At 33.8% G+C, this 8,710-nt stretch overlaps 1 long non-coding RNA gene across 1 annotated transcript; it reads left to right on the forward strand.

Moving 5' to 3' along the window:
- Positions 1-699: 699 nt before the first annotated feature.
- LOC114075198 lies at positions 700-8,265 on the forward strand. The gene is made up of 2 exons (XR_003575623.1): positions 700-1,184; positions 8,026-8,265. It is a non-coding gene; the product is annotated as an uncharacterized LOC114075198 (long non-coding RNA).
- Positions 8,266-8,710: the final 445 nt, after the last annotated feature.

The raw sequence follows: 8,710 nt of genomic DNA on the forward strand, positions 1-8,710 counted from the left end.
AGATATGCAGGCGACTTAACCAAAGTCTCTATCGTATCCCAGCTCAATTTTCTATCATTTCAATCGATCCCATTGACATCTCTCGTCGGTTGGACAAAATCGACTACTAAGTCAACATTGATTACTCGACAATTCACCGTTGTTCTCAAGAAACCAAGAAGCAGTTGTTTACGTCCAATTTTGATCGACCTTTAACCCTTGTTATTCGATTAAATATGCATTTTAAAAACATATCTCAAGTCCAAATTTCTAATCGATTTTGTCTAAAATTATATATTATTAAGGTTTTTTATTATTATTAAATAAATTATAGTTAAACTACAAATAATTATTTTACTCAAAAATATTTTGAAATTAAAGTGATATTTAATATATAAAAAATATTTTAACATTTGTAGCATTTAATTGAACAATATTTCTTCAAATTTGCACAAAGTCACTTAAATTGTAGAGTATTTTATTTTAATTCATTTCAATTACAACCTATTCATTATTGTCTTTTAATTATAGTCATCCTTTCATTTCAATCTAACCAATTTTATTGCAATTTTGGTCATTCCAAATCCACTCCAACTCTCATCCCATCTATCCATCCTTAAATTAAATCATGATCGAATCCTAGCCCTTCATCTCTTATAAAATCAACGGACATGATCGGTTCTTCTAACTCTATCCTATTTTAATCCAAAAAGAACTCAACCCTATTTTCACTCTCATTCTCCATCATCTCTCCAAAAGCGCTGCAACCCTCTCCTCTGCATCCTTTCTAGTTCCGGTTAGAAGCAGGAGGTGGAGGACCACTAGTTAACGCCCCTTCCCTCTCATCTACTCTCTCCCGCGAGAAAGCAATAGTCATCTACTGGTGAAACAACAAGCAATTCTGACGACGCGAGCCATCGGCGAGAGCGCGAAACCAATATCAGTTGCGACCGGCGAAGAGCTCCAGCAAAGCAACAACACTTTGGCAAGTAGTCGCGAGCCACCACCAACAGCAGTTGTGGCCAATCACCAGCGAAACTCCATGGGAACGATAGCTTCGACCAGCGACGCAACAACAACGACGAGGTTGTTCAAGCTTAAAATCCCAGTCATGAAGACAAATGTTCAACAAATACATCTAGATAAGTTTTCGATTAATTCGAAAGCCTGCATTTTCAATTCTTTGGTGATTTTCATTTAAGTGGGTATGTTTAAGTTGAATTTCACATATCCTCTTATTTTAATGGCAGTTTCTGTGATTAATATATAATGATTTTAGTTTTCTTGTGAAAACATGTTTGGGCTGCGATTCTCTATTCAAGGTTTTGTTCATCACTTCTATCATGATCTGGCTGTAATTTGTGAAGTTTATTATAGTATACTGGTTGTAATGAGTCTGTGCTCTAACATATGGATTGCACATTCTTGTTATTTATATAATAAAGTCTAGTGTATGATTTTCTTTGATTAATTTCTTCTTTCTAAAATAATTATTGGTTTTTCCTTGATATTTTACATTGCTGATTTGTCGCCTATGTATGTGAATTATACTGGTCATCTCTTTCCTCATATTTGGCTATTAGAAATTTTAAATTATTCCATTATCTGCTATACCTTGTTAATTATGCGTTCAAGGTCCTTTAATTAAGCCGAGATATTAGACTATCGATTTAACGTGCTTTATTTACTATCCATATGGTAAGATTTTTATTTAATAAATTATTTCTATCACCGTAAAACTCTTTTTCATATTATTAATTGGTGGATTGCTTTAGATTTCCTTAAATATTTGTCTTGACAGTTTCTTACTTGTTTATTTATGGTAATCTAGCAATAAGTGATTATTTGACTTGCGTGACTATTGCTTTCCTTATTCATGCTGACCGGTTCTTACTTTATTATTGTAACTCTTAATTATTTCCTTTTCTTATTGAGTTGGTCATATATTTGGTAAAAGTAAATTAATAAATGTGATTTGGTCTTTTTAAAATAAGAAAAATATTAATTGATTCCCTTCAATTCTTTTTCCTTTATTGGCTCGTCTTTCAAAGTCTATAAAAAGGGTTCCTCCCTTCATTATTTATTCATCTTGATATTTGCTCCCATAATCGAAATACTAAAAGAAAACATATTATTCTCTGCTTGAAAATAATTTCCGGTGAACTTTTTAGAAGTATTTGTTGTGTTTGGGTCGAATAGTGTGGAATCAATTTGTCTTCATTGCTGATTATTCTTTAATTGGTTAACTTGTTAATATCTTTCATACATATATTTAATTTTTCCATCATTATTTACTTGTTGTTAGGTATAAAACAAAAAATGGATTTTGAAAAATAAAGAAAGTATCCGAGTTAGTTTTCTTCTCCTTTTCTATAAGCATGATTCTATATATGTGACTTTAATTGTGTAATAAGTTGCCCAAAATAAATATATGTATGTATTATCCTATATTAGTGTAAATGGATGTTATTATTATTGTTTGGTATTACTCGTAGTGCATTGCTTCTTTCGATTAGCAGGATTTGGAAAACTTTGAATTATATTTAAAGAGTCGCCAGGGGATGGATTTCCAGAGCGGGACCAATTGTTTTAAGTTCATATTTCAATTTTGTATTCATCGTTCTCTCTATTTGGTTTTGTAACAATCTTGTAGTAAACTCTAAAACTCTATATGAAATAACTTGGAGAACGCCTAAATGGGGAAGAGGATATATGTGTTGCGGCCACTTCAAATAAATCAATTAATTGCTAGCATGTTAAATAACTGAGTCGCTTTTATGTATTTTTCTGCCACTGTTTCATGACATCTTACTTGAAATAAAAATTAATTACTCATTTTCTTCACCTATTATTTGTTATCCTGATACAAGTCTACTTAAAATTAATTACTGCAACGATAAACTTTTTTTTAATAATATTTCTGTTATTTAAAAATCAGTGATGACTAAAATCTGCTCTTTGTAATAATTTTATGGCCATTCAAAATCTGTCTAAAAAAGAACTACTATACGTTGTAATTTTCTGTCCATTTTAATTGTTATTTTAAGTATTGTCAAATATGTTTATGTACATATTTGAATATATTACCTTTCACTAATTATATGTGTTTGCTAGCATGGTAATGATTAAAATCTAGAGGCCAACTTGAGATCTATGTGGTAAATGCTCGTCCTATTTGTTTTTGCTTGGTGTCTAGTGGGTCCAATTAGGAGCCTATATATTACTTTAGTCTAATCCCTCCCTAGCAGAAGTCCAATGCCTCTTCGATACTGAGTGGGGACACTAGGAACCTTTTAGGACGTTATGCATGTGGAAGACGGGTATGGGTAGTTATACGAAGATGATGAAAATCGACGCATGCTTAAAATGACAAACGTTGGTTTTGTCTTTTCGAATATTAAGTCGACGAATAATAAACTCGTGTGTTGATCTGTAAAGTCTGTGGGTTTTGGAGTCTCCCTTTCCTTTTTCCTTCTGTGTGTTTTTTATAATTATAATTTTTTGGGGTAGTTTAATAATAATAAAAATTGATTCGCCCATATTATTCTGCAATTTCTGTCTCTTTGCTTATCTCTTTATTAGTTGTTTAGTATTTGTTTGTTATTTATTATATCACCTAGTTTTGCATGTTAAACTAATTAATTAAAATAATTAAGTAATGTTAAATATTTAATGATAGATATCACCTAGAAAACATGTTTAAATTAAATAACAATAAATGAAGTGACCTTAATTGCTACTTGTAACCCCACATAAATTGCATGAGATACATTAGGGATCCACATTTTTGGACTTAGAAGGATGCTTAGCACCTTCCCTTCAAGGTAATTTGAACTCTTACCTCTGGTTTGTTGACTTCTAGCTAGGCTAGTTAGGTTAGATAGGTGCCCTAACACACCTTAATTTTTTAGGTGTCGACTTTTCAATCCACCCAAACCCCAAAAGAGTTGTTAAGTCGTGCACCAAAACTCATTTTTCTGAAGAAGAAAAATAGCGCGCGATGGAATGACGACCGCTGATGGGGAAACCCCATGTACTTAGCACAATACATTTCCCACCCCTACAAGTTTGTGACATTACATATGAAGGTGGGATTTGAGATCTCCAATGCCATTGAACATCTCAAACTTTTGAAACTTGTATTCTTCGGGTAGTTCTATGTTGGGGTGCATGCACAAATCCTTGTAGCTCAGTCCTCCCATCCTCTTGATTCCTTCAAGATGTTTCACCCTGTTGGTCAAGTACCCTAATCTCTCAATCAGGGTTTTCTTTATCAGAATGTCATTTTGAGAGGACTCTTATTCATAGTAGTTATAGGTCACCGGAAGGGTTTTCACATATATGGGATTGTGGTTGTTATTTTCAAGAGTATAAGAAGGGTTCGCATTTGGAATGGTTGGGTTAGTTTGTTGATGGTAGTGGTAAAATGGGATTTGGGTATTTTAAGCTTGAGGTGGTGGCAAGATGTTTGGATGTGTGGGTTCAGGTCGGAATATATTGGTTGTACGATTGTTTGGAATTGTTGTTTGGTTAGTGTGAGAAGGATTGTCTATATTTTAACCAAACCAGGTTTCGAGAGAAATCAATAGCTTGACCAAGTCGCGCATGTGAGCTACTTATTCTTCCAACTCTAAAATCTTATGTTCAAGTCTTAGGACAAGATCACTTGGAAGTTGCCCTCCCTTAAAAGTTTCTTCCCTTTTGTTGGTGCCATTGTTGTCAACCATTTTACCCTTGTCTCTATAGTTTGTTCTTTGAAGAGGAGGAGAACGGGACCTTAGCAAAAGTAAGAAAGCAAATATCATTTTCAACAACTAGACCTCAACTCTATCCAGACCTCGTCGGGCATCTGGGTAGCATTGGAAGAAGTTTTTCTATCATGTTTTAAGAACTTTGCACTAAAGAATTTAAATTTTAGTTCTTCGTTATTGTTTTTAAATGCAGTATTATGAAACTTTTGGGTTTTTAGTCAGAAATTTTCTTTTTCCATCTATTTAGTATCTCATATTTATTTGTGTGTTATTCTCTCTTCCAGCAAAATCTGTTATAAAAATGTTGAATTTAAGACTATGACATATAATTAGACTGTACAACTTAACATTAATGACTTAGAAGAGATCCAATAAAGTGAAGTCCTCAAAGAATTAATCAGAAAAGTTGAGGAATTTGAGGGTAAACCCAATCCGAACTTAGTGGAAACAAAGGTGGTAAATCTGGGAAATTTAATGGCAACACAAGAGACTCGAGTAAGCATCCATATGGCGGAAGATGACAACAAAGAGTATATCGAGTGTATCATGGAAAATAAGGATATTTTTGCCTAGTCCAATGCAAACATGATACGCTAAGCACTTCAATTGTAGCTCATCGATTGGCCACTGATGTAACTTGTCCTTCTGTGAAGCAGAAACTTAGAAAAAACAAGCCTGAGTTGAGTCTGAAAATCAAAAAAAAAATATCAAATCAATTATATGTTGGATACCTTGAAGTGATAGAGTACCCAACATGGCTTGAAAATGTCTTTCAAGTGCCTAAGATAAATGGAAATGTCAGAGTTTTTATGGTTTAACATACACATACTGATTGACAACTATGCTAAGTATGAAATCCAATCATTCGTGGATTGCTTCACTGATTATCATCAAATTGAGATACACAAGGACGATGCTGGAAAAAAAACTGCCTTCATCACACCATAGGGTGTCTACAACTACAAGGTAGTGCCTTTTGGGTTAAAGAATGTTGAGGCTACATCCATGAGGGCAATGACTACTTTGTTTCATGACATGATCCATAAGGGAATTAAAGTTTATGTTGTTGACGTCATCATCAAGTCAAAGAAAGGTCGAATCATCTGGATGATTTGCGAACCTTCTTTGGCAGACTACACAAGTATAATCTTAAGCTTAATCCTACAAAATCTATCTTCGGTTTTCCCGCTGTAAAGTTTCTAGGTTTCACTGTCAATCATCGAGGTATAAAATTCGATCCATCAAAAATCAAAGTCATTTGTGATCTTCCTCCACCGAAGAGTAAGAAGGAGACAATGAGTTTTTTGGGATAACTTAACGAGATTAGTCATTTCATAGCCCATATATTGTCATTTGTGAGCCTATTTTCAAATTGTTGAAGAATGATATTGTGATGAAATAGAGAAATGAATATCGACAAACATTTTACAAGATCAAAAATTATTTGTCCAATCCTCCTATGTTGGTTCCACCTGAATCTGGTAGGTCATTGTTGTTATACATATCGGTATCGGATAATGCTTTCATCTGCATTTTGGGACAACATAATGAAACGGGAAAGAAGAAGCAGGCAATTATTAAATAAGCAAGAAATTTACATCATATAACGCTCCATACACTCTACTGGAGCGTACTTGTTGTGATCTAACTTGGGTTTCCCAGATGGTGCGACACTACCTTTCCTTGATTACTACTTATCTAATTTCAAGGATGGATCCTCTAAAGGTATATCTTTCAATAGCCCATGCCTACAGGTAAGCTGGCTAAATTGCAGATACTATTGAGCGAGTTTGACATAGTGTATGTTACACAAAAAGTTGTGAAGGCACAAACACTAGCAGATCATATGGTTGAAAACCTTGAAGATGATGATTATAAATTATTAAAGACTTACTTCCCGCATGAGGAAGTAGCTTTCGTGGGGGAAGACTCTCACGCCCCGAGCTATCCTTGAGACGCGGACATGGGACCTAACACCACAAGTGAATCCTATCTAACCCTATTGGCATGATCATAAACATACTAAAGATAATAAACTGATACGGAAGCTAAATCATAATTGAAAAGAAAAGATGGGAATGTAACACTCCGAAAGTCCATGACCTAAGATAGAGCCTCATATGATGAAATAAACTTTAAAACACTGTTTCTAAGCCTAAAATAATGTTAATAAACCATTTAGGAAGTTTTAGAGTCAAGGCGTTAAGATACGTCCATGACGTCCGAAAACTAGCTAATCAAACTAGTTGGCGTCCCTATGTTTGGTGAAGATTTGGGAGGGTTATATAAAGTCAAAAACTAGTAAAAAGACTTTAAATATGAAGAATGTATTATAGAGGGTCTAAATTTTTTATATGACTCCCCAAGGACCATCCTAAGGGTCCTTGAGGAGGACTCCAACATGGGCAGGCAGACTATCGCGCGCGACAAGATTTAGAGTGAATAATGTTGATATACATTACCCTAGGCAGTCCATGAATGATATAAAATAGATAAAACAAACCTATCAATCAATACATTCTCCAATTCCCATCAATTTATAAGCAAGATCCAAGATTTGAGGAAATTGAGGAAAGGACATGATCTATATGAAATTGCATAAATTAACATAAATTAACCAACATTATACACTTAATTAGTAAAATGAAGTAATAAAGTAAACACTAACTAGGGTGACTTAAGAGGTTTGATTTAGCCTAAGTAGGGGTATGGGACTCTACCTATGCCTTGCACTAGTTTGCCTTGAGGGAAGCCTTAGGAGGTTTTTCTTATGTTCTTATGATCCTATAAAGTGAATGTTAGGCATATGTTGACTTTACATGTTAATGATCATATATGATGTTAGTTTCATTTATGAACATGCTATTGGTCGATATTAATAAATATGATGATGACTACTATTGGTGCTATGTTATGCAGAGTTAGACATTACTTGTGATCCTTTGTTTGATTTACTTGATTGAGTAAGGTTATGGGGCTTTGCTAGGTCATTGTACTTGTAGGCTAAAGGATGGATTACGAGTAAGGGTCTTTTTTATGGGATGAAGTTATGAACTCTATACATGTTAACTTGACTATTACTTGTTGAGGTTGGTCTTGTGTTGTACATGGGTTTGACTTATGGATTATGAAATTGTTCGTCTATATGGGTTCATGATTTGTGCATGAGGATTTTCAAAATACTTTAGCATGGTTTTGAACAAATGTCCTCTTTAGAATGATTTCAATTATTGCGTGTGCATATACTCTTACTTAGTACAAGTGTGTACTAACCCATATTTTATGTTAAGTACAGATGTAAAATCCGACCTTGGAGCTTTTAGAAGGCCTTTGAAGACTACTTGCTCACCTTCCGAGGATGATGTCATTATTAAGCTATTGATGTTGTTCTAGTTAAAACGCTCCTAGTTCTTTCCTTTTCATTTGAGATTGTCTGTTATATAAGCCTATATGAGGCTCTTTATTGGGTTAAGCACAATTGTTGTATTCATTTTAGATGGTTTTAATATGAGACGTATTCTAGACTTCTTATAAATCTATACTGCTATATTATGTATGTGAAATAAAAGTAGAAGCTATGTATTGCTTCTTATACGAGGAGTTTATGTATACTCTCTAATTATATACTAAGTGTAAGAGAGAGGTCTAAGTAAACCTCAATGTAGATATAGTTAAAAAGTTTTAAATTTTCCGCTAATTTAACCTATGAAATGCAATGACGAATGTTAAGAGTTTAGTCTTAGTCCTCTTTGAGGACGATGACACTAGTTATTTATAGGGGGTGCTCCTCGGATGTAACAGGGAATACCCAGATACAATGACTAAGATATTTGAAACTGATGAGTTTAATATGAAGAAAATATTAACTGAATATTAAGATGAAACTAACTATGTCTAAAATAAGCCTCTAACTTACAAGAAATGTTGGGACAGACCCCAGCTAAGTCTAGAAAAAACTAAAACTAAAGGATTAAATACTG

The sequence above is a fragment of the Solanum pennellii genome, chromosome 12 (genome assembly GCF_001406875.1).
Source record: "Solanum pennellii chromosome 12, SPENNV200".
NCBI lineage: Eukaryota > Viridiplantae > Streptophyta > Magnoliopsida > Solanales > Solanaceae > Solanum > Solanum pennellii.